At 37.8% G+C, this 26,948-nt stretch overlaps 1 protein-coding gene across 21 annotated transcripts in view; it reads left to right on the forward strand.

Moving 5' to 3' along the window:
- Dlg2 (discs large MAGUK scaffold protein 2) overlaps positions 1–26,948 on the forward strand; it is a 2,025,432-nt gene that overhangs the window by 1,815,020 nt on the left and 183,464 nt on the right. The window contains exon 1 of one of the 21 annotated variants that reach the window (XM_074081709.1): positions 8,115–8,979. The exons of the other annotated variants lie outside the window; for them this stretch is intronic. The gene's annotated coding sequence lies outside the window, so the exon portion shown is untranslated. Of the gene's footprint in view, positions 1–8,114; positions 8,980–26,948 lie in introns of those variants that run through there. 21 annotated transcript variants of the gene reach the window in all.

A 26,948-nucleotide genomic window follows, 5' to 3' on the forward strand; every position in this document is an offset into this window, starting at 1 on the left:
CACAATCTATTTTGTCTGTATGGGTTTGTCTTTTCTTAACAGTTCATATAAATAGAATACTTACATGCTTTTATGTAATTCTCACAACAATCCTAAAACGTAGGCATGTTATTATTCTCATTTTACAGATGAATTTATAGAAGATCAGGTTGACTGAAGTATTTGCTAATAAGTTTAAATCTTGCCCTTCATTGAAATCCATAATATTGTGCTACATCCCAATTATAAAGAATAATCCTGCTACAATGTTTTTTGGGGAGCGGGAGGGAAAGGAGTGCTTGTTTCTGTGTTCTAGTGACTATCTTGGCAACAAACTGATTTCGTGGCAAATTCTTTTTCTGAAGTGAAAGGCACTTAAGAGTCAAAGAGCACAAGGTTAATGTTCGGACCCTCCACTTATCAGGTGCGTACAAAATGTACACTACTTAATTACTATGGAGTCTCAGTGTCCTCATCTCTAAAATGGTATAACAAGTCCCTGTTTGAGAGGATTCAATAAGATTAACATGTGAAAGCTGTTCTTAATATTTTACATACTTGATGTCTTGCCAGTGTTAGTCGTTCCTGCTTAGACATGAAATTCTAGCTGTAACTTGGCTAGAAATTATGTTCATATAGAGGCCTTCCAGACACTGTTTGGGAAGACATTATTATAGCTTGCAGTTTACAGAAACCAGAGTACAACCCAAGAGTGGCTGAGACCCTAGGAGGCAATGATATTAGAAAAAAGGGACATATTTTCCAGGATAGAAAAGCATATGAAGAGCTTCGTCTATCAGCTTCTGATCTCGGTGGGGCAGAACAACTTGTAACAGGTACCTGGAAGGAACCAGCTGAGCGAGAGTAAGTTTGAAGCTCCTTGGGAAAGAAGATAAGCTGGCTGAGTTTCTGTAGGCAATGAGCCAGTAATGAGGTTTCCATCATTCCAACATATGTCATTTCCATCACTTTCAGCTTAGCCACAGGCAGCAGAGCCTCATACACAGGGGCCAAGTGTATCTTTGAGAGACCCAAAGACACAACAAAAGGTGTTATGAATCATTCATAGTATTCGGTTGACTGTTTCCCCACCCTCTCCTGTCCTTAGCCATAATTACGCTATGGTCTGCGCATGAGCGTAGAGAAGACACTGAGACAGTAGGGAAGTTATATTGGGGATGACTTGCTGAGTTACTTAGCAAGAAGAAATTGTCAGAGTAAAGGTCTTGACCTTGGTCAAGGGCATATTTCAGCCCTAAATTTTTTTTCCTAAAAATCTCTGACTATGTAATTTTCTAAGTGTGGACAAGTGACTGAACCTCTATGAACCTCCATTTCCAAATAGCATTTTGATTGGAACTATGACTTATAACCAGGCAAGCTGCAAACCTGCACAATTCCAAGGGACTTTGATTCACATTCAGGAGTTGGCAACTTATTTTTCAAAGGAACCAGATACTAAAATATTTTAGATTTTATAGGTCATGTGATTGCTATTGAAACAATCAACTCTGTCATCATAGAGTAAAAGCAGCTATAGACAATAAATGAGTGGGCATAGCGATATTCCCATAAAACTTTCTTTATGAGCCCTGAGAACTGAATTTTACATAATTTTCACATGCTACAAAACATTATTCTTTTTATTTCTCCCACCCAATTAAAAATGTGAAACCCATTCTTGGCTCATAAACTATATTCAAACACACAGTGGCCAGATATGGCCACAGGCCATGGTTTGCAGTCCTCCTAGCAGAGACTGAAATCTGTTTGATGCCCTCTTCAGAGATTCAGTGTCATGTTCTGATTACTGTAAAAACCATATAAAAACGCCTGTGGAGTGATTAGCATACTACCTGCCTCTTGTGACTACTCAGCAAATGCTTATCATTTACTTAGTCCTTTTAAGAATGAGTATTATCTATTTGCCATTGACTTTTAGGAAGAGATGCAGTTACATTTTGCTGCTTAAACATTTCTACTATATTCATCTTTTATTACAATTAAAATATATATTAAAATTCAAAATATAAAAACTAGCTTGAACAGATAGGGGTATTTGTAAGTCACCCAGTTTTTTCCCCTTTTATGTGTCAGTGTTGCCTCTTTAATTCCTACACAGTTCTTGGTCAATGCTGTTAGGTGCTCCATGAATGAAAAGAGATTGGGTATTTTCTGTCTAGGAGTTCTCAGTTTTTTAGAAAGTGGTTATATATACCCTAAAAGGATTTGGGGCCTTCTGTTTTCATTAATTTTTTTCATCTCAGTCTTTAAATTTCAGTATACATTTTATAACGTCCATTCTGTGCTACAGTAATATGGTTATACAATCTATAATGTATAAATCCATAAATATTCAGATAATGGGGGATGTGCTGCTCAAAATGACTTTAAGTGATGATATTGACAAAGTTTCAGCCTATCATCTAGGAGGAAAACACATGAATCCTAGTGAAAAACCAGAGCTGGCATGAGTGATGTAAGTTCCTACTCACAATGGCACAAGTGTCATTAGGACGAGAATTGACTTTTACTCTGATGTCTCTTTGGGGGCAGACAGGAAACAAGATACTTTATATTTCTAATTTAATAAGAATACAACTGCCGTAAGAGATAGATAGATTATCCTCATTTTATAGATGAAGAACCAAGGTTCAGTTCAGAGACATTAAGCAACTTTGAAAGGTCACTCGGATGAATCAGGAATGTCTAACTATAAAGCATGACATTTTCCACTTCCGCCTTCATTGCGTTGGAAAAAGTTCTTCGGAAAGAATCTATTCTTCTCTGGCATTCCTAAACTCTGAAGTTAGTCTTTTTTCCATCATATGAACTTAAGTTATTACCTGCTACATGGATGAAATTTCTCTTCTCTAGAGTGTCTCAATGAGCTCACTCCCACCATGACTTTGAATGTGCTTCTCACTCAGATTGGAACACTTCTTTCTCTGCCATCCCATACACATCATTTTATGCTGTTATAACAGAATACCTGAGAAAGTTTATTTAAAAAAAAAAAGCAGGTTTATTTCTTATAGTTCTGGAGGCTGGGAAGTCCAAGTTCAGATGAGGATCTTTTGGCTGTGACCTAACATGTGGAAGATATCACAAGAAAAGAGTAAGAGAGGGCCACTAACTCATCTCCCTCAGTAATGATATTAATCCATTTATGAGGGCTTTCTAATCACTTCTTAATGGGCCCCGCCTCCCACTACTGCTTCATTGGGGATTAAGATTTCAACACATGAACTTTGGGAGACACATTCAAACCATGCATCATCCATTAAGACTCAGTGTAAAATCCATCACCTTTTTCAAGAAGCCTTTGTAAACTCCACCCCCTGGCTGTGTTGGGTGCTGTCCCTCTGGGCATCTGCAGCACCTTAGAGAAAAAGCATTGTGCAGCTGCATAGTTAGCTTTTATTTCATCCCCTGGAATGCAGCCCCTTTGGGGGACAGAGAAGCTGACCTTGACTGCATTGTTTATTTACAGTAAGTGTAATAATACAGTGCCTGGCACAGCAGGTAGACCCTCTCTAAATACTCTTGGGGAGAAAGAGGTACTCTTGGCTGATTTGAAGTCTGAGATAACTTTGGCAGTGAGATATATTGAAATTTAAGTAAACTAGGTAGGCTATAGGAGACCAGATAATGTAAAATGGAGAGAGTAAACTCATATGTGTGAGGCTTTTTCCTTCCATATTTCTCAGAAACTGAAGAAGATATATACACCAATGAAATTTATGTTAATGACATATATGATTCATCAATATTTATTAACTTCTGTGTACATATGTATATGTATGTACACTGTATATGCACACATATTCATGAAGATAAATATATAAAATAGACTGTTGCCATTTCTATAAATTGTCTGTGGATCACTGAATGCTCAGCAAAAAGGTAAAGTTCATTGACACTCTCCAGGCTGACCAGTCTTGCAGAGATCCCCATTTCCTCTAAATTCCTTTAGTCCTAAAGCCATTTCCCTTCTGGAGGCATAAAGCTTTACCTCTTTCTTTGAAGAGAATTAGCATTTGCTAAGAATTTTTGTGGAGTTCAAGATACTTAACCAAAGTGATTTCATTTAATCCCCAGACATTTACACAAGCCCACAGTCCTGAACCCCAAAGAAAATGGACCAACTCAAAGGCAAGTCATGAATTTTATTGAAAAATAAGAACTCTTCACTGTGTGTGGGTCAAGACCAGGGAAATGACTGGTTAATGAATATTGCTAAATTCTGTTAAACAAATTTTTTATGTGGGGTTATACTATATAATTTAGTGCTAATAGAAGATTGTGACCATTAACAGGTTATTTTGCACACAAGCAGAAGCCTTTTCAGTTGTTTGAAAGCAAAGCTGACCCCTTCCTACCACCCAAGGTGGCTAAAGGAGAAGAGCATTCTTGAGCTTGTTTCATGAAGGGGATTGCATTAGAACTTTTATTTACACACTTTTATGTCTATAGACCAAAACCATTGCATAACAAACCTTTATAGTCCAACAGAATTTCCAATTTTTAATCTTGCCAAAAAATGGAGGACATTAAAAACCCAAGAAACAAAATTGTTCTCTGTTCCCATCAGAAGCAAAAGAATAACTTAAGATGGTAAGTCTTATCAACTTAGCAAGATGATAAGAAGAAAAAATAAACAGTAGGAAGGACATAATCCTATGATAATGAAAAGTCATTTTAGCTTGATGAAAAAACCACTGCATCCTACTTTTCTTATTCTGTTCTGGACTACTGCAGATCAGGGACCAATGTCTGGGGGAACATAATTCAACCAACACTGACCAATCTTGTGGAATTGTTCTATCAAAGTCAAACACAGGAAAGGGTAAATAGATTGTAAAGTACCTGTGATACACCAGAGCAATATGCTGGTTGTTTTTAAAGAAAGTTTGAAATTGACAAATTTATGATATAGGGACAAAAAGCGATTTATGCAACTAAGAAATAGTGAAGCTAGGACTTTTACCACATTCATTTCACCAATGTTAAATAAGTATTGTGTGGTAGGCCCTGTTCTAAAATTGGAGCTTCCACCACAAATAAAGCAGGCCTCTGGCTTCATGGAGCGAATCTAGTAAGAGAGCAGAGATAAATAGATCCACTGAGATACTGCTGTAGACTGGGTATCAGGGACTCTCCTCTAAGGAGGTACTTGGACAGACAGGATTCTGACTGTAGGAAGGAACAAATCCTAAGTGAAATGGAAGCCACCATAGGGAGCTGAGCAGGGACTTTGGCTGCTGTGTAGACATGGAATTGTTGTAGGGTAGAAGTTGAAAGAAACCAGAGGGGATTTTAAAAAAATCCCTGTGGGAAGTGGTAGTGGTATAAATTAGGGAGAAAAAGGTGGAGGTGGAAAAAAAGATTCAGGACATATTTTGGAGACAGAGATGAGAAGATGTGATGATGAATAGGCATGGGATATAAGGTAAGAGAGAAGAATAACTCCCAGGCTTTGGCCAAGCACAACTAGGTAAATGATTATGTCATTTATTAAAATGGTATGTGGTAGGAGTGGAGTAGATTTAGGGGAGGAACCCAAGAGTTAGGTTTTGGGCATTTTAAACAAAAACCAACCAAGTGCAGATGCCTAGATGTCAAGTGTAGCTGGGTATGACAGTCTGGAGCACAGGGCACAGACTGGGCTTTAATATCTACATGTGGTAGCCTCTGCTCCATAGATGGCATTTGAGCCTTGACACTGAATGGTGTGACTCTGGAGTGAGGGTACCCTGAGAAGTGTAATGACAATCCTTGGGACATTCTCTCTTTGAGAGATTGAGATGTGGAGGGACCCAGCAAAGGAGACTTAGAAGAAAGGATTAATGAGGTAGAAGGAAAACCAAGGGGTCTCTGAAGCAATATAAAGAGAGTGATTGATTCTAGGAGGTGGTAAAGGAATCTGCTGAGGGCTGCCTAAGGGCTGCTAAACAGGACTATGCACTGGCCCCTGATTGTCAGTGAGCATGTCATTGTCATTTACCTTGGTAATATTTCAGTGGACAGTAAGGGTGAAGCCTGATTGAAGCCAATTAAAGAGAGAATGGGATGTGAGGAAGTAAAAACCCACTAATCATCTATTATCTGCTGCCTTTATTTCTCAGAAGCCTGGATTGTAATAGGAGAATAGACTCTGCAGTCTTAAATGTGCTATTTGTTAGCATGTTACCTAACCTTTGTAGTCATAGATTTCTCATTTGTAAGGTAGAGATAATACCACAGCCTATTTCAAAGAGTTGTGAGAATTAGATAAGAACTGTGATTAAGGTTTAGCATCCTACCAATCTGTAATAAGTTCCCAATAAATATTAGCACTATCACTAATACTGTATAAGCCAAATATTGGTTTAATTTCAAGGCTCTATATCAGTCATTATGTCTGAGAGTAATTGGTGGCATGAGGTAGTAATTATGACTGAATCTGCATAAAGTGTGACTTCCATAGCAAGGGAATGGATAAATGTTACTGTATGAGAATTATAAAGACTTATCTGTATTATTTTCACATGGTATATACCATAATGGTGGAGTAGCCAGGTGGCAGGGGAAATAGACAGGAAAGAAATGGCTACTGAGAGATTTTTTTTGGTGTCACAGTAGGTCAAGCAATCTGGAAGTCATAGAAAGACTTAGAATAATCAAGCTACTTCAGGTGCCAAGTGGATAATCAACATATAGATTTATTAGAAGTAACTATAGTTGTCATCTGCTCTTTGCTACACATAGTGTTTACACCTGGTTTTTCTTATCAGTTTAGAAGTTCATGACACACGCACACACATGCACACACACATACTCACTCACTTGTGTTTGCTTCTACAGTGCTTGTATTAAGTATTGTCATGAAAGGAGGTACCTTAACCTTGCACATTTGACTCCTATTAAAATACTTAGAGAAAAAATAAACAAGAAGAGGGTAGTCTATGTGATCAAATTTGGTTGACCACAGAGTCATTGTCTAGAAACATGGAACTAAAAACATCTCTCATGTATAAACCTGCATATCTTATGAAATGACAGCACTACCTTATCCCACTGAGGGTTACCACTGATGGCTCTCAATGAATGATGATTGCATACCTTGAAGATGCCATTTCTTATGAGGATGAGCTCATCCGATTAGAACATCACAAGTGGCCAAATAGTAGGTTATACTGACTTAGGGAGGAGTTGGCAGTAGAACCTTCAAGAGAAAATGCCTGACTTCCTGTTTGGTGTATCTGCTCAAAAGGGCAAAAGAAGCCAAGTTGGACTCACAGTTGGATAGCAAGCATGCTGTGAATATGCTTTCCTAGGCTGATGGTTCATTTTGACTGGAGGTGAAAGTGAAGTGGAGAAATGCTAGTTAGCCTGTTGAGCGGCCTGGAGCAGAGCCCCTGGAGCCTCCCATTTTCTGGAAGAAAGTCAGTGTGTCCCTGATGATGTTCTGCACCTTGAATGGTAGACCTCTCTAGATTTGTTCCCCTTTCATAACAGCTTAGGAGAGAAGACTCCTTGGTAAGGTACCTCAAGACACTTGAGGGAGAAGATTGGCCCGATACTCAGTTTCTCCAAGGAAGTTTAGTAAGAACAGTAGCTACCAATCTGGGTAACATACTATAAGCTAGGCACTATATCTGCCTGATATACTCTATTTAGTCTTTTGAGGAAGGGTCTTAGTATGCCCATTCTACAGATGAAATAACCCATTTTATAGCAATTTACTCTCGAAGCTTGAGTTTAAAAACAATTCTATTTATTTCCAAAACTTGTGGTCTTTCTATCATTTTTACTAAAGGTCATGGTGAATAAATCTGCTCATTGTTCATCTGCCTTGAACAGTTTAATGAAACACTGCTCGTGATAGGGTGGGATGTTTAAGAGTGTGGGTTTTGAACTTGGTTAAATGAATCAATGCATGCTAAGCACTTAGAGCCTATGCCTGGGACATCAGAGGTGCTCAATTATACTAGCTATTATTATCAAAAATTGATATTTGATGGACCAGAAGAGGTTAAGTTTTGTCAGAGAGAAAACAAAGGCTTAGGTGTAGCTCCTCCATGAAGCCTACCTGTTAATCATTTTTGGTCAGTGATGTCGCATCTGATTTCCACGTCTTCCCATCTTCAGGGCTTCCGTTCTCTGGAGGCAGCATGGAAGAATAGGAAAACTCTGCTTGACATCAGAGGACATGGATTTTGGTTCAAGCTGAAATCACACTTAGCAATTGTATAATCCAGGGAAGTCACTTTACCTTTCGTGCCCCAGGCTCCTTATTGGTTCACTGAGCAGGCTAGGCTGCCCTAATCTCTAGGACTGCTTGCATCCCCCTAGTTCAGTGAACACTGGACAAGACACATAGCCTCTCTGAGCTCCGGTGCTCTGTACTATAGCACTCCTGAGCCCCTTCCTTGTCCCTCAGAGACTCTTATCAGAGTGTTTAATGCACTATGACATGCTATGCAAATGTAGGGGCTGGCCCTTACAGAATTATTATGAGAATTAACCCCAAGTAATACAGCTTGTTCTCTGTGCATCGATGCAGGGACTTTCCTCTACATTTTGCCGTCTTTGCCTACTCCCCACTGGGTTGGGTGGATCCACCTTAACAAGGTATGGGGGAACACAAGTGGAGGATGTGGTTGCAGAACTCATGGTGGGAAAGCATCTTATTGGTTAATACTGGTACATCCCAAACACCAGTTACTGTTACTGCTTCTACGACTGATGTATTTCTCAGGATGAGTTACAAGGACGTCTATGTAGCCCGTGAGTGAGGATGCTGCATGGCCACCCCCTGTGATGTAAAATATGAGAGTCTAGGAGGGGCTGTTTTATAATTCATCAGGTTCCGCTAGTGAGTTCTGCCGGAGTCTTAGTTATACAGGCAAGTGTGAACTAGACGGCGGACGGGAGAACCTGGCACCAAGGAGACGAAGAAGCTGCCTCTGGTGCCTGCTGCCTCCTCCCTGCTTTGTTCCAATAATTTTGTGCTCGGTAAGTTCCCTGGCTTTGCAGCTAATCGTTGTTGTTGAATAAGCTTGGCAAATATATCCGTAGTTTGGAATATGCACTTGCTGTCAGAAGTGTATGTGTCAGTGTTTGGGCTTCTGACAAATTCCACAATTTCCTTTTAATGAGCAAAATAGCTTCAAAGATGAAACCAAACCCGACAAATCAATTATTCACCTTGATCCTCGGAAGGCTGCTTTCTTTGGTTGCTAAAGTTTCTCAGGTTTCATTCTGTCAGTTTCATTTGTTGGGTGAGCTTTGAAAAGAACAAGTCTCTTTGTCACGAAATTGTTTTTCTTAGCTGCCAAAAAGAGGTATGTACAGGGTGGTTAATCCATCCCCACCCCCCAACTAACTCTCCCCAGTGATCGGTAAATCTTAAAACAGACCGTTTGCCTGGTAACCAGCTCCAACTGAGCTGAACCTGTGCAAGGCATGATTCAAATTGCAATCTTTTGTGTGAACAGAACTGAGGGGCTGTGAATAATTGGCATTGTGGCAATTATTGTAAAACTCGGTATGGTGGTAGTCCCTGCATTTTGCTAGGGTGGGATGAAAATCCGATGAGATTTACATTCAGCATGCCTGTTGATGATGGGGGTGGGGGGAGGAAAAGAAAAGACTGAATCCTTATGGAAAGAGCTATACAAGGCACACGCAGGACAGACAAATGCAGGCGGCATGTCTTGTATTTGAGTAACTTGTGGCTGTTTTCTCTAGTTGCCTATTCCTGTTAACAATTACCTGAAGCTGCATTTTGGTTTTCTGGGTGTGTTCTGGGTACTGGCCCCAGGTCCTGGCTTCACACAGGATGCTGGCTAACTGCTGCTTAGCTAACAGTAGGAAGTCATTTCCTTGTCAGAAGGAAAGAGAAGCAAAAGCTATACCTTTTGGGACTCTTTTCTGCTGTGTTGTTTTCTTTCTGTCCAAATCTCATGGAAACCAACAGCTCAGTGCTTTTTGATTTTTGTAGAAGCAGATTTAACTGTACTGTCGTGTGGCATATTATACATGAAGAGGAATAGCAAGTGTGTCTGGCTTATTGACATTTGCTTTATTTCACTGGCAAAGAACTACTGTTGTCTAAACACATAATTGTCTGTCCAAAGTGTTTACTTTGTAACTAGTGCACTTTCTTTTTGTATGTAGAATCCATAGATCTGACAGAAACATCCTCTTTTTATTCAAGGAAAGCAATTCATTTTAGCATCTTTTTGAAACAAAATGCGTGCAATTTTTTCCACCGGAACTTAGCCTCTTTGCTTGCTCTTTGCTTTTTTTCTGATAAATTTTTTGGTCATCAGTATATCGCACTTCCAATAAAGTTATTCCTCCCTTTCTAGTATACTTTCTGACTGCCCTCAAAACTTGGCAAATTCGGAATGTGGAAAATATATTTATTTTTCAGGAACACATTTCTCACCCATACTTTTTTTCTTCCACAAATAGCTTTTCCATATTTTCCATTTCTTTGAATAAGTTCTGCTTCAAGTGCAGAGCAGTGATGTATTGTGGTTGGCACTTAGGATGTGTAACCTGAGACTTGGTTTCTAATCTACAACCGGGTAACCCATGAGGGGTCTGTAAAATGTCTTATGTGTAGTTCAAAGCCTTTGGGCTACAGCAGTAATGATTAAGGTAAGAAATTAGGCAAATCACTGTAGATATAAATGAACATCTGCGTTTGATGGTCCGGCCAGTCTGTGACATTTTGTGAAGCTCAGGACACATAGCTGAATGTTCCTAAAATTGTTAGTCTACCTTAATGCCAAAAGCAAGATAGCCATAAAGTACCTTTGAGATATACTATACTTTGAATTTTATTGTACCATCTTTTAAAAATTCACATGGTACAGCCCAGAGCTCACTTGCAGTAGTATACGGATTATGATTCAGTGTGGGTTTATGGAGAAATAACCCAATGCATAATCTCAATAGACTGAGCTTCTTCTCATCTGGTGGTGGTTTTTGCATCTTCTCCACCCACTAAGGATGAGCTCTATTTATAGCAACAAAAGAAAATATAGCATGAGCTATTTCCAATTAAATTTACAGAAAGACCAATACAAACTATGACAAGAACCTCTGAGAGGGCACCATAGACAAAACCATAGGTCTCAAAAAAGGGTTAAAATGCAAAGAGGTAAATGTTAATTTTGCCTTTATGACACATCTAATTTCCTTTGAGAAGAGAGGAAGGGAGGCAAAGGGGTGCTTTTTAAAGAAGCTCTTCTAAGACCTGGCTCCAGCAAGGAGCAAATGGAAAGGACAAGGTCTTTGTGTCTCCCACCAAGTGTTACTGTCTGCACCTCATTTCCCTTATCTATAAAACTGGGGGTTGGGGGGGAAGTCAAGAGAACTAAACCAAGTAGATGATACATAAAGTAAGTGGTATAATGTTTGGAACAAAAGGACATCCAATTAAGGGAAGTCATTATTGTTATAAGATGTATTTTGTGGAACATGTTAACTCATTGTGATAAATGTTAATTGTATAAAAAATGTACATGGTAAACAGGAAAATTATGAAATTTTCCTGGTTAGCAAGATTTACATCTTATAACTAGGTAATTTGGTTTTGCTTTTATTTTAGAAACCTGGTAAAGATACTTATTATATTTCTGTTCATTTTTAACTAATTCTTAGAATAGTACCCAAAGTCATTATGTAATTATCTCAAGAATAAATTTTATTTTAAATAGGGAGCATGGAAATAAACTGATGCCAAACAATATATTATAGCTCTTTAAATTATTTGCCGAACAACAATTAGGCCACAACTGCAGCTCTGACATTGCATTAAAATACCTGGTTATAAGAGTAAATCTCATTTATGGTATCCCAGCCGCCATGCTGAGTGTTTTACACACATTTTCTTATTTACTAATCATCACAGTCCTAGCTGGTAGAATGTGTTTTTTCTTCCTTGCCATTATCAAGTGAGGAAACAAGATGAGAAAAGTTTATTTAAATGCTACTAAATTTTGAACTTAAATTAGTATGTGGCAACATTAGGCTTTAAACCCGTACCTTTCTTATTCCAGAGTCTACACTATAGCCATTGTGGTGGAATTATCCAACAGAGTTTACCATGCTTTTCTTGGTTCCATTTTGGAAGCTTGAGCCTATAGCTGCTTTGATCCCTCTCCTCATACACTTACTCTCTGTCAGAGTTTAGGGAGTATAAAAAAATTGATGTCAGGGATCTTTTACTCTCATTTTTGGTTTATGCAAATGAAGACCACATTTTCCTAAGCCTCTTTCCTGTTCTCAAAGTATAAAATTTGATATAAAAAGATATGGAACTTAAAAATTCACCAAATTCAAGGGAGGATCTAAAAGTTTCACTGAATCACTACCTCTGTTTGACATGGATGGACATTCCCTAAACCACAGGCTTTAGAGGAGTCTGGGGGCCAAGAGGCTGGATCTGCTTAGATCTTGTTCTCTCTCACTTCTAGAGCACATTGAAGATAAGTAGGACCCCAGAGTTTTTCTTCATCCCATGTTGCTACGCCCATTTTTTGAAGATTTTTTTTTTGTTTTGATTTTTTTGAGGTGCTGAGGATCCAACCCAGGACCTTGTGTATCCTAGTAATATATCAAGCTTCACCCCCAGCACCCACTTCTTCTTGGAGTTTTGAAGGGAAGAGGCTGCTATTTCCATGGGGATAAGGAGTAAAGTCAAGGGATGGAACTTGTTGATCAAGCTTGAACTAATGAGCTGGGATGTCTACTTGTCTGCACAAAAAGTCTTTTGTGGTGCAAGAAGGAACCATGATAGAGGAGGGCAGGCTCAGAACACTAGGGATGGCTTCCATTTGTGCTCTTATCCTGGATCCCAAAAATATTAGGGATAACCCTACGTTCAGTTGCAGAATGGTCACTTATATTTCCAAGTAGTGAAATATAAGTTGGTTTTCTGGGGCTTTTGTTTATTTTTGTTTTTGACATTTTTCCCTCTGTTAAACCAAAAGAAATCACTTGAAATGAAAATGGTCAAAAAGATTTGAGGATTTCAGACTAAAAGCTTTTTAAGTGCCATTTTGGAACTGACAGCAATTTGATGCATCAGGGATAGATAGTGGCTTTTCTTTCAGTTCAGAGGCATAGAATGACTTTGGAAGGCAGTTTTAGTATCAGCCAGATTAAAACTTTCTGCTGTTTATCTTTTATGCCATTTGAAAACATAGTTGCTCAGTGGGACCATTGCTAATTTCAGGTCTCTTTCTGGTCTTTAATTTTAAGTTGTGGTGGTTACCTTTAGGGCTGGGGACTACCAGGAGGCTGCCGAAGGATCTGAATGGAACTCTGCCTTACAAACTGGTATGGAAAGCAGAGATGGAATCAGTGACTTTGTGTCCCATGTGCCATTCTTACAATAACTTCTTCCTTACAGTGTTCCCTTCTCCCAAAAGCCTTTTTCATTTTATGTTGCATTAGAAACAAAGATGCACCCAAGGAGAACTAACAGCTAAAAATTCCAGGCAGCAGATATCTGTAATTATTAAAAACCTGAGATTTTGTGGGGTTTGTTTTGAAATACAATGAGTTATCATATAATTAACATAAGTGATATTTGCTTTTGTTTTTGTTTCTGTTACTCCTATTTCCATAAATTAGTTTTCTACCTGCTACCTGGCTTTCCTTCACTATTCGGCAAGTCTCAAGGCTGTTGTAAAGATGAAAATGAGATAAATTATCTCCTGGCATTGTTGGCAGTTCTCTTATTCATATGAAAGCCCCTGGTATAGTAAATACTTAGAACACAGTGTAACTATAGTAAATGTTCACTCCGTCTGAAAATGCAACAGTTAAAATGATGACTCTGAAAACTAAGGTATATGCTATATTTGTTTTGCTTAGAGAGATGGTAATAGGGAGGGTGCTGGAGATTTGAAGAAAAAAAAAAAGATAAAACCAAACCCATCCTTTAACTTCTGCTTTAAAAACTCTTAGTAGTGTATATCTTAAGTGCTGGTATTCCGGTGTTCCTGTTACTTCTTTTTTATGCTGTTTGTGTCATTTAAACTTTTGTAATGAGCATGCATCATTTATATAATTAGAAAAGAAAGGGAGAAAAAAGCACTTTGAAAATTAAATTAGGGTAGGAAATGACTAATGGTATGCTGTGGACATCTAACTGCAAGAAAAGTCAAGTCAAATATCAAAAACTATGCAAAATACTTGTGAATGAGCTATGTTCTGACCTAAATAGTCCAGATTAGCTTGTTTTATTTAGTTGTTTCTTTGTCTATTATTAATCGCTTATTAAATATGGACAATGTGCCAGTTGCTCTGCTTATCACTCTGCTAGGTGATAAGACTGCTAAGGTGAAAAATATTAATCCTTGAACTCAAGGAGTTCGTGACTCAGAAGAATTGGGTAAGGGAGCCTACGCTTCCAAGTGTGATTCTTGCCTTGCCATAGCAGGAGTTGGTAACTTTCCTTTTTGTTGCAAGTAACAGAAGCAATGACAAACTGACTCACTCAAGAAATGGTATACACTGATAACTGTAACTTAAAAGTACAGCAGTAAAGCAAGATTCAAGAGCTCTGATCCTATGGTTCACAATTTTGTTAAGAAATTTGTTTTTGGTCTTGTCATGATGCCAGTTTTCCTCCATCCCAAGACTAACTCATGGCTCAAGGATGGTTTTAATGTTGCTGGGCAACTTGTTTTCATAGTCACTTGCAGCCAGAAACAGATCCCAGCAATGGTCCCTAGAATTCACCTTGAATGGACTGGCTTACATTCATGCTGAACATAAGACCATTCTGGAATTTACACAAGAGATAGCCTCCTTAGGACCTTACAAGTTCCTAAATAAAGCTGGCAGCAGTTGCTGTTAGGAAGGGATGGTGGTAGTGATGAAGGCTGAGGAAGTATCTGACAAGCATCTACAGCTTGTGAAATGTACAATGCATAATGTACAAGTGTCCACCGAGTCAGTTCCCAGCATAATGTAATTACTGCCAAGCATATTATATGGTGGTGCATTTCCTTAAATTGACTTCCAGGAAAGTAGAGGTTTGCCAGGGAATAAGATGAAGAGAGTGATGGGAATGTAGCTTAGTGATGGAGTACTTGCATAGCATCCACAAGGCTCTGGAAAAAAAGAAAGGAAAAGCTTCAAGGCATGGCTAAAAAAAAACTATCTGCAGTCACAAAAACTAACCAAATCACTGTTTGACTCTCTGCTTATCTTTACATTGGCACTACTGCCAGAATCACCAGCCAGAAGCCATCTGCCCAGTAGTATAAGGAACAGAAAACCCAAAGTATTAGTCTTACCGAAACCTGCTGTTTGGGTGATGCCCACCACAGTCAAATGTTCTCATTCTTTACAACATAAATATAGGTTTAAATTCAATTCAATGTGAACCTTAAAATTGATGACCCCAGGATTCAGAGTGATAATATTTTAGAGCTGAACCATATCATCATTGTTGTCTTCTTTTTTGCTTCTGATGAAACCTGCTTAAAGAAGATTAATGACTCACTCTGTACCTCAAATATATTTGAATTTGATGTTATGAACTTGTGATGTTAGAAAGTGTTTTAAGACAAATGGGAATACTTTTGAATAGATGTGCTTGCCAGTGGTATAGTGTGTATCACATTGGGAAAAAGACATTACTGAGTAAAATATTTTTTAAACAAATGTCAGTGCTCCAAAGAAAAATTAGACTTAACTTTGGTCTCTGTGGGATTTATAGATTATATAATTTTTAAGTTCTTTTGGCAATACTCACTTTTTCTTTCCATTGAGTAAAGAATATACTTTCATGATAAGATTGCACTAAACAGGCTTGGGAACAGTTTTCTGCTGACACTCCTGATTCCAAATTGCTATACCATTTGGATTGGTTTTTCCAGTTTTGCCTCATAGAAGAGAAAGTGATAAGACTATTATTTACTTTCTATAGGCAGTGTATTCATACTATTCATAATTTGCTGACTTCCAAATGCAATGATAAAACATTCTTTTCTTATTCATGAAGCTTGTCAATCCACTTACCCGATGTGTATGCATCTAAATACCCATTTTTCTACCTAGCGTCTTTCCAAAGAACATTCAGTAATGGCAATAGATAGTTTATATCCTCTTGACATTTGTTCCTGGTACAGCATATCTGTTGAGAAAACCTGAAGCCAGACACAGGTAAATGGTCCCAGTCCAGCTATGTCCATGAGGAACGTAAAACTTAATTTTGAAAAACATGCTTGAGTTGGAGAAGGGTGTAGTGACCATGTGAAAAATGCTCCCAGGGTATTGGCTTCTTCCTCTTCAAGTTAGTTTTTCAGTGCAGAAAAAAAGCTACTAAAAATAGTGGAAGAATGATAGATAATTTTCATTTAAAATCTTCACATGTCATCTAAACATTGAAAGGTGCAATGAACAAGCCAGATAAAATTTTTCTCTTGTTTTGAGGCTTTCTTGTACAAGTACAGAGAAAGCTAGAGAAACTGTTTCTTGGCTGATTTTTTTTACCTCCCTGATAAGTGTTCTGAGTTCTTAAAAATGGAGAGTGCCAAAGTGGTATCAAAGAGACCCTAGTGTGCCTCTTTCCCTACTGCTTCAGATTGGCCCCTCAATCTCTTCCCCAGGACTTGCACACATGTCCCTAACTGAGCGATTTAAGTGTTAATTCAAGGCACAGATGGTTATTAAATATGTCAACATCACTCTGTATAAGACCTATTGTATTTTTTAAAGAACTTATGGTTACAATTATGGAGAATAACATTCAGGCATGGAATCAATGTATAATTAAGAATTAAGATGTTAAGACAACCCTGCATGATTGTTTTTAAAGGATGATAAAGGAGATATTATTTGAGATTGCTGGGAAAGATTAGTCAAGGATTTGGATGGGGCAAGTATAAAGGACAATGACCAAATGTTCGATTTTTAAAATTCATTTCTTTAACAAAACCTTTACTGCCACTGAAGGTGAAGCACTTTACATGTAATATCTGTTTTGCTTCTCACAACAGCATTTTGAGGATAAAGGAGAAAATGATTCTAGGAGTGGCAGAACAGCTCGTGGGTTACTCACTGTTCTCACTATATACGAGACATTCTATTAGCTGCTGGCATGGCGAATATGAAGTTGTAAATAGCAAACTCAAGGAAATATTGACAGCCCTTCCCATTAATTTAGCAAAAAAAAGAGAACTAGTGGACCTTCCACAAACAAAAACATCATTTAAAAATATAACTGGGTAATACATTTTTATATTACTCACTTGAAATTGCCTCAATAGTGATATAAATGTGACATAGGAGGGTCCTGATTAAACTCATCATAATTTGACTATCTAATCTTCCAGTGTTAGTCCTCTCATGACCTCTGCATAACATAGGATGTTATGGGAAAAGCAATAGAATCCACAGCCTATGGACAGTTTTGCTTACCATCTTTACACAAAAATGGAAAGAGCAAGACTATTTATAATGACTCTACGGCAAATATAACTTTTCCCAGCTTCCTTTCCAGTTTATGCCTCACACAACAATGTGCATGTGTTTGTCATGACTAAAATTCTAAGGGAAAGGATACATTTATAGGCCAGACTATAGGTAGCACTTCATGTCCTGCAAAATAGCTCAGAGTGAGTGAGTTTCTTGAAAGCAGGAGTTTGATTTCTTTCAACCTTTTATGCTATGGTGCTTCAACACAAAACAGGTATTAAAAAAGTTGTTTGATAGATACCAGTTGACAGATCTTTTAAGGAAGGGTGGAGAAAATGTGAGATTGAGAAGTTAGGGAACAATCTCTGGAGCGGAACCTTGAAGATGGCATAGCAATTTACTACAAATACAGAGAAGGACTTGTAACAAGGTTGTGTATAATGAGCAAAGTTTCTAAGATAAGAACACAGAGTTTGCATGGTTTAAGGATGACTTCGGTGCCTTGTATTTCTTACTCCTGGCATTATGTTTCTGTAAATTTCCTTTCACACACCCTTCCCCCACTCATCCTTTAAAACTCAGGCTTAAAGTAAAAGGAGACATAGAGGAGACACAAACAACAAGTCAGATAGTTATAAGCAATGGATCTTATTGTATCCCAATTTAAAAAAACTATTAAAAACAATTTATGAGACAATTAGAGATTTGAAGACCAACTATATATTTGATAAGTTATTGGTATATCTTAGGTATGATAATAGTATTATAGTTATGTTAAAAAATAGGCACTTTATCTTTTAGAAATACACACCGACATATTTATGGATGAAATTATTTGTCTCAAATTCAAAAAGAGAGGGAAAGTGAGTAGGACCATAAATGAGATAAACGTATAAGCTTTGTTTCTTTATGGATTGATTGATTATCTTTCTGGAAGATATTCCTCTTCCCTTCCTTCCCACCAGCTGAGTTCATCATTCATCATGGTATATCTCAAATCCTCAGCATGAACTGTGTTCGCCTCATCCTATTATAATTATCTGATTTATGTCCTATCACCAGAGGGAGCTCATTAGTAAGGACGGAGATTTTTCTTTTCCTCCCATTGACTGGTTCACAGAAAGGGCTCAATAATCCTGGACAGAAAGATAAAAAGATAAATAAGTAGATACAGATTCCCAAGCTCTACATCAGGCTTTGTAATTTGTAAGGGCAGAAAGGTAATGGTACCTTTCCTCACATGTTATGAGAGTCATGGGTAACATTTAAACAAAAGACAGGTGAACAGGAGAAAAGTATAACAAATGTATTTGATCAAACTTTTATGTTACATGGGAGCCTTCAGAAAGGAAGACCCAAAGATTCAGGGAAAACTACTTATTTTGTGTTGAGATTTGACAAAGAATGGGCAGCCATGCAGAAATGTGACTGGAGCAAAGGGTATGATCTAATAGGCATAGAAAAAAGGGGGAAACCTTGATTCTTCATGGCCTCTTTGTGTAGCATTCTTTCCTCCCAGGTATGGGACAGGACCCCTTTGGAATGAGGATCTTTGGGAAGAAGGGAGAGTGTGACCTTTCTAGATTTTTGTGGTTTGATTTAAGGAAGAGGAGTTCTAGTTTGTATGAACAGCTTAGGGGGAAGAGGAATTCTGGTTTCTATGACTTGCTTCAAAGCAGAAAGAGGATTTGGAGTCACAGGGTAGGGGAAGTTCAGAGAGACTGCTCTGAGGCTCTCAATCTCTTTTAGTTCAGACTAAAAAAGTGCCATTTGCAGTACTGTTTTTTGAGCGCCAGTGGATTTAAGCAGTGGATTCCCTTTGATTTTCCCTACTCTCATCTAATTCTTAAGAAAACTAAATCTCAATTTGTGTTCTATGTACAGTTGTAAGCCACAAATGCAGTAGCCTAATTGAAACTAGACAATTCACAGATTTGCATTTGATATTCACAGTATGCTATGTTGTGAGGTCATGTTTTTAATTAAGATAAGATAGCATTGTTTGAAACCTATTTAGTTGTCATAGTGATAAGGAAACTGTGCAGAAAAACATTTCCCAGTGTTTAAAAGGATTTTTACATTAAATTCCGGTTATCTGAATCTACTTTTTAAATGTCAACTCAGAAAAATTCTGAACAGCTTTTCTCATTAGCTTCCTCCCTGTGGTTTTAGGAACATCCTTTTTGATCCTTTACAGGTACTTACACTGTAACAATAGAAATTGCACCTATGGAAACTGGAATTGAAAAAGGAGGCTTTGCCAGTTGAATTAGCCAGTGCTCTTGCTCTTGATCCAAACTAGGCTGATGCAGCCGAGACAAACAAAAGTCTGCCTCATTTTTATTGTTTTAAGAAGATTTTAATCAAATCACTCTATGGTTGCATACTGTTATTGGAAATAATAATTTATTTATACCCTGAAATCAAGTAACTTTTTAAGCATATATGTCAACAATAGAAAAGACTCCATCTGTCCCTCAGAGTTCTCAGTTACCCACACAGGAGCAGTCCAGTGAGATGAGTTCATAAACACATGCATGACATCCCCTAGAGAACCTGTTTCAAAGACCAGATGGAATTCACTGTGTTTTTCTAATGAAATTTCTTTGTCTATAAAAACACAATAAATTTCCTTTCATCTTAGAACTTCATGAAGTTGTGCCTGTGTTCAAGCTCAAAGGGATTTGTTTCCTTCCATGGTATAGATATATTTCCTGATATGGAATTACAAGTAAGAATTATGTCATGGTACCCAGTAAGCATAGTCTCCCCATACAGAGTTGACAATTGGTGGTTGTTATTTTTATTCCCATAAGTTCAGAACATAGCCCAAGGCCTTGCTCAGTGTCAGCTGACTTTTCTTTCAGTTTTCACTCATGAACCTTATCACCCACAGCCTCAAGCAATCAGTTCATTTGTGCCCAACAATGATAAAAGCACAGTGACTGGAGGAGAGTCTACAGAGTATGGCAAGGCTTTTGGAGGATGAGGAAGTTAATTGGACATCTCCTTGTCCCTAATCTTCACTGGAACTCATCAAAATGTTTACAGCTCCCTACTTAAACCAGCTGGCTTAGGCAGACATATTACACCTACCAAAGCATACATCACTACCCTGAGAGCAGAGAGAACAAAGAATTCACAACCCAGCTAGGGTTCTCAATGTTTGAATCAACATTTGGTTTTTAACTGTCTTTCTCCACTGAAGTCATACATCTTCCTATAGTTTGCCCTAATGAAAACCTTCATACTACAAGTATTTATTTTTTCATTCACTTAGTTATTCAAAAAGAATTCACTCATTCTTACTTTGTACTAAGCACTTTGCGCTTAGATGTTTTTGAGTTTGTTTGGTACTTTTTTGTTTATATATTTTCAAGATCAGAGAAGTTGTTTTAGTGCATAAATATATCTGTGGGGCCTTCAAAATGGGATTAAAATAAATTAACACAAAAAGTCTTAAACCGTAGGCCATTATACTCTGTTTTTACTTAAGGTCTAAGTTTGAAGGACCAGGGGATTATTCTATTTATACATAGTTTGTTTCTTTTGTGAGACTTAATTATACGTTACATATCTATAACATATGCGTGTATTTGGCATAGAAATGCACGTGCACACAGAAATGTGGTTATACGTATGAAGACAGAATATATCTTCCAAGTGGCAAGTGGCCTAGAATGTTTCTTTGTAGATTTTCTGTAACATTATAGACCCAAATTTACTTTTGCACATGGACTTCTGAGTTGAAAAGTTATTGTCAGAGGCAAGAACTTTGGTAAAGTCAGAGTAAAGAGAAGATGACTTATAAGAGAAAGGACCACATCTACTTGCACATCACTTTATTACCAGGCCCTAGCACTGAATGGAACATAGTAGACATTCAGTGAATGAACAGACCAATTAACGCAAGCTGAGGATCAGGAAGCTATTCTAATTGTGCACTTTGATGAGCTAGGAAATTCTTTGACCATGGAATGAAGACGATATCACTGATACTTAGAGATTCCAACAAATTCAGAAAATGTATGCTGTCTTCTAATTTCTGCCAAGAGCTAGAGATTTGTGCTGAGTGAAACCTGGTTATTGAGCTTTAAAAGCTCACAGTCTAACAGAAAGACTACTAAGTAAACACAGTTTCACTTTTGCCTTATAATGTAAATGATAATAGGATATGAGCACAATAACATTAGTGTTGGCGAAGTATAAAGGCAACCCAGAAAAATGAGCGATTACTTCTACATGTTGGAACTAGGAAAAACTTTGTCTCTAAAGCATTTTAAAGAACCAAGGATATTCCAAGTACAGTGAACAAGCCTACACAAAAGTATGAAGACATGAAACAGTGGTATTGTTCTTGAACCCATAAATAGTTTTTGCTCTTATCCACAACGTGTACTTGCTATGTGAAGAAGAGTGGTAGGCATTTGAAGGCCCTCCACTCTTTGTTTCTACATAAATCTGACCTTGCTTCAATGCCAACCATGCCTTGGTGCCAGACATGGTCTTTGCTGCCTATGTAAATTTCTTCTTTTTTGTACCTCAGTTTGAACTCCATCAATGTTTTTTCTCTTAATTTCCTCCCAGGAGACTGTGAAATGACTTGCAGGTAGGGGAAGGTTTTCCCTCTTCCTTTGATTTCTGTACATGCAATTTCTGGTTGGACCCTGGCCCAATTAGAAGGAGTTTAGTTATCTCTGGAGAGAATATAATTTCCCCACCATGGACCATAAGAGTTTTGACTACACTGGCTGCATTTTTGGACCAACTGCCAGTGCTGAGACCTTTACATTCAGGTGATAAGAATTTGTGAAGATCACATGGAAATGCACATTTTAAGATACATGCTAGGGACTAGGAAAGTAAAGTTCAGTTCAAACCTCAGATTTGACGAAAATGAAAACAGAATTGCTTACAAGTGAACAGAAAATATATTAACATCAAGTGAGCTCCATGTCCACCACCCTCCAGCAGTGCACGTCAGGGTGAATGTCATATCCTTACAGCTATAATAAACGTAGGTAGGAGGACAAAGTTTGCATATCACCTTTAAATGGCAATAATTCTATTTCAAAGGGCAAATGAATGAAAAATGTACTTGAAAACTCATTGGATGCACCAAGTAAAGGTTATCTAAACTCCATTGTAGACAAAAGACAAAAACTTATTTTAAGTAATGCTTTCTTAAAGTCTCCTTTATTCATATTTTTCTCTACTTTTTTGTCTTGACTTACTCCCATGCACACATGCAATTTTTATTATCAAAAGGCAGATAGCCAAAAGTTCTATATTTGCCATTTTTTAAATCTTATCTTTTTCTAAAACTTGGATGGGAAGTCAGTAGTATCAGAAAGATAACTAGCTTGACTTTTAAATTAGTGATCACAGGACATTGATATTTTTCCACTTTAACCATTAATCTTCAGGAAAGTAGTCTCATACCCTTTTTATTGTTATTCTCTGTTATCATCTGCTCAATGAAACCTTCCTCCAGGACCTGTTCCTTTGCATGTCATGCCAGTGTTCACTGACGTAGGTAGGTAAGAACTTTTTCACAGTTCAAATCATAGTTGTCAATGCAGCTCTCCTTTCAGAGTGAAGGATTCAAACACCTTGTCAGACTGTTGAAATTTTTGGATTAGGTAACTTTTAATAGATCAACATAAGAGATCCTTTCTTTTACCATTCTCAAAAATTTGTCAGGAGGAGACTTTTGTAGGTGGTTGGAGAGAGAAACACAGAACATTTTAAATTTGAATATTTTCACAGAAAAAAAGGGCAGATGTGTCAAAGAATTATAAAAGGTTGACAATGCAACCTCATTTACATAGGCCAATTTTATTGGATATCAAGATTTGGAAATTATTATCAGAGGCAAATCGGTCTGAAAGGAGAGCATTTTGTTAACATCTGGTTGGAGAGGGAATGAAGGAGATTTCGTTCTTGGTTTAAAAGTTGAATGGGCACTGGCACAGAAGGCTGAAGCCTGTCCTTTTATTGTACCCTTTCTAACAACAATGTGACTTTGCACAAGTCTTGGACTCTCTCTTGAATATCATTTCTTTTCAGTCCATGATGGTGTCTTGTGTTCAGAATAGGAATGACATTATTAGTTATAATTAAGCTATTTCTAAATATAATCACTTGGGGAACAAAGTCCGTAAACCTTATCAGATAAAGATGAGTTAAAGAAGCCATGGAGGCTTTACGTAGGGTTTCACTAACTTTTTTTGCCTGATCCTCCTGTCTTTGCCTTTCTAGTAGCTGGGTTTACAAGTGTGTACCACCAGTCCTGGCAAAAAGCCTTTTAAGGAGATGAGAGATGATTGTCAATTTGTTTTATCTAACTGCAGAGAACAGAAGTAGGTCTCATGGGGGGAAATTAAGAGAAAGGAATTTATGTTCTCTGTAAAAAAAGTTTTAATAGTAACATCTATTTAGCAATAGGAGAGACTAATTTAAAAGTAACAGCAGTGAAAGCATGAAGCAGAGAACTTGACATAAATCTCCATGAAAATAATGGAGGAGGTAGTGCTTCAGGTTGGTTAGAGAACCCTGAGAAAAATTCCAGTGGAATATGACAGTTCTCCGTTTGTCTCCAACTTCCTTGTAACCCTCTGTGTGTCACTTCCTTGTCTTTTGGACTCCTGAAACCTCTATGGCAAACAGCCGATTCTCCAAACAAACAAACAAACAAATACACAGAGTACCCCCAAGGGACAGTAGAGATTATTCATTTTATTTTGAGCAAGTTCCCTATGGTAGACAAAAAGTGTGTTGGCTCTGCCTTTCTTTTATCTAGTGCACATATATTGGTTTAAGTGTTTCTATTATAGTTTATACAACAATTACATTTGAAAAGGTAGAATAAAATGGTAAGCCATATATTCTTGAAATTCTCTCTATTACTTCCTTTAAGCTTGTCTCACTCCAAATCACAGTGTCTAATTTTATATCTCCTATTGTCTTTGGCATTGACTGAATACCCCAGAAATAATCTAACCTTCAAGAATTACACTATTTGTAATCTGCTTTGATGTAGGCCATGGAACTATGTTTCAGTTATGTGTTTCCCTTCTTTATATCTGATCATAATATCAAGCCCTATGACTAGACATAATGCCTTTGTCACTGTTCTATCCCCCATTGCCTAGTGCAGTACTTGACATGTAAAGGCAGCAGGTGTATGGTTGAGGAATAAAGGAGAGCCCATTTTTTTCTTTCCTAGAACCACTCCACCAGCCTCCTCCATGCATGATCCTCCGTCACACCTTAGTTCTACTTTTTACCAGGAGCTCAGCCTCTTTCTGGTCCCTTGAGTCTTCTCTTCTTCCAGCTGAGCACTAGTCATTTCTCACTTGCCTACCCTTCATTTTTGACACTTCTAAGGTTCCAGAACATTTCATTCATTTCTTCCTTCTCTGACAGTGCTTTAAAACTAGTTGATTAGTCAAGACTACATCCCTTATTATTTGAGAGCTTGCTATAGCCAAGCACCTTGCTGGACTCTGAGGAATTTTCAATCATGCAAATAAATAATAAATAAATAAAAATTTTAAAAGTTCTGTGCCCTCCAAGTCAAGTTAAAGTTTAAACATGGAACATTCACAATGTCTTCCAGGACTCAGCTAAGTACTAAATATTAGTGTTGGCCTGATGGACTTTCAGAAGAGACTAAGAATTTTTAGGAAGCTCACAAAATTCAATTGGCTTTGGAAACACAAGTCTAGATCTTAAAAGAAGTTAGAGGACACAGGCATTCTAAGAAAGGATAATGCACTCTTCAACCTGATATTTATTAATTCAAGTATTCACTGGGATCTGCTGTGTGCCAATCACTAAGCCATAGAATAGTATTGTCAGTTTTATTGTGAGTTTTATGTGGTTCCCTTTTCTCTCATTTAATCACAAGTTATCTATGACCTCATTCATTCTGCAGGTTTAAGTACTACCTCTTGCATGCAAAAGGCACCCAACTCTACCAGTCCATTCTTCTAGTGAGTCTAATTTCGTTATCATTTTAAGGGAAAGTAAGATGTGATGATTCTGCTCTACCCACTCTGTGCCAGCTCTTTTCCCCCCATACCCATCACCCAAAGAGAACAGACACCACAAAGCCTACAAAAATTACGATATGCACACACTTGCAATAGCATGGCCTCTTTAGGTAGACCCCATCACAAGACAGGAAATCAGAGAGAGACTGGATCCCATAAGAGTTACATTAATCCTTAGTGACCTAATATCCTCCCACTTCTTATAGGCCCCACCACCTCTGAAATTGCCACATTGGGACCAAACATCCTGCACATAAATCTTTGGGGAACACATTTAATTATATGCAAAACATAGCTGTCATTATGTGGATTAGAAAACTGGGGTTAGGGAATCAAGTTGCCCAAGATTTCAGCTGTAGTAAGTGGCAGAATGAGAACCAAGATGTGTGATGCTTTTTATACATTACAGTGCAAGTAGTTTAATGGTTTTCAATGCCTATCTTAACATTTGAACAGTGTGGATAGATTTTTGTCTCTATCTGCCCCAGAATTGCAATGTCCTTGACAACTGAGGTTTCTCAAGGAAAAATGTCAGCCCTGTTTCTGTACCTCAGAGGTATTGTTACTCTCTGAACAATGGGTAGAAGCTAGGCATTAACATTAATGCTATTATCACTCCACAAACGGTTTATAACCCAAGTGACTTCAGAGTCAGAGCATGCAATCTGCAAGTGAATTTCTGGCTAGCAAAACCAAAGAGCTCTCATTCAATCATTCACTCAATTTACACTTTGTAGGCTTCAACTATGTACTGCATACATACCACATCTTCAGCAATGCTGCAGATACAACGTACATTTTTAACAGAGTGTCTTACCTGGCTTAATACATATTTAATAAGCTGCTTGAAAATTAATGTGCCCTTCCAGCTTATAGGAAAGCTTCCAACTGCAGTGGTATACTGGCAGGAGGAAGAGTGAGATCTATGGCTTTGAACTTCTGAGGTAAGATTTTGGCAATAATGTGGTGTGTGCTATATCCATTGAGGGAAGGACCTGAGTGGAAAAAGCATTAGTCAGTCCAGGGCTCAATTCTCAGCCTTGACATCTAATACTTGGCTATGTAATCTGAAATCATTTCATCTCAGGAGTCTCGGTTCTGCAGCTACAAGAAAGGGATAATAACACCCACTGAATGGATTATCTGTTCATTTGGTTTTTAACCAATATTTATTGAACATTAAATCAATTAGGAAAATAGCACCTTTGATATTTTTAATTCAAAGGGATATGCAATTCAGGATAATAATATGCTAGGAAATTGTTGGAAGAATTAGAAGAGTGATAAGCAGCTTCATCCAAATCAAGAACCTTCAGGAAGCTATTCCCTGAGCCAAAATTTCTTGTAGTCCTGAAGCTAGAGACCAATAGTATGGTGTGGAGTCTGAGGAAACTGTAAGAAGCCACAGCAATTGTAAGAGATGCAAAAGCTCAGTGCCAGTCTGCATCTGCCTGCCCTTCCGCATCTAAAACTCAT

The sequence above is a fragment of the Castor canadensis genome, chromosome 1 (genome assembly GCF_047511655.1).
Source record: "Castor canadensis chromosome 1, mCasCan1.hap1v2, whole genome shotgun sequence".
Taxonomy (NCBI): domain Eukaryota; kingdom Metazoa; phylum Chordata; class Mammalia; order Rodentia; family Castoridae; genus Castor; species Castor canadensis.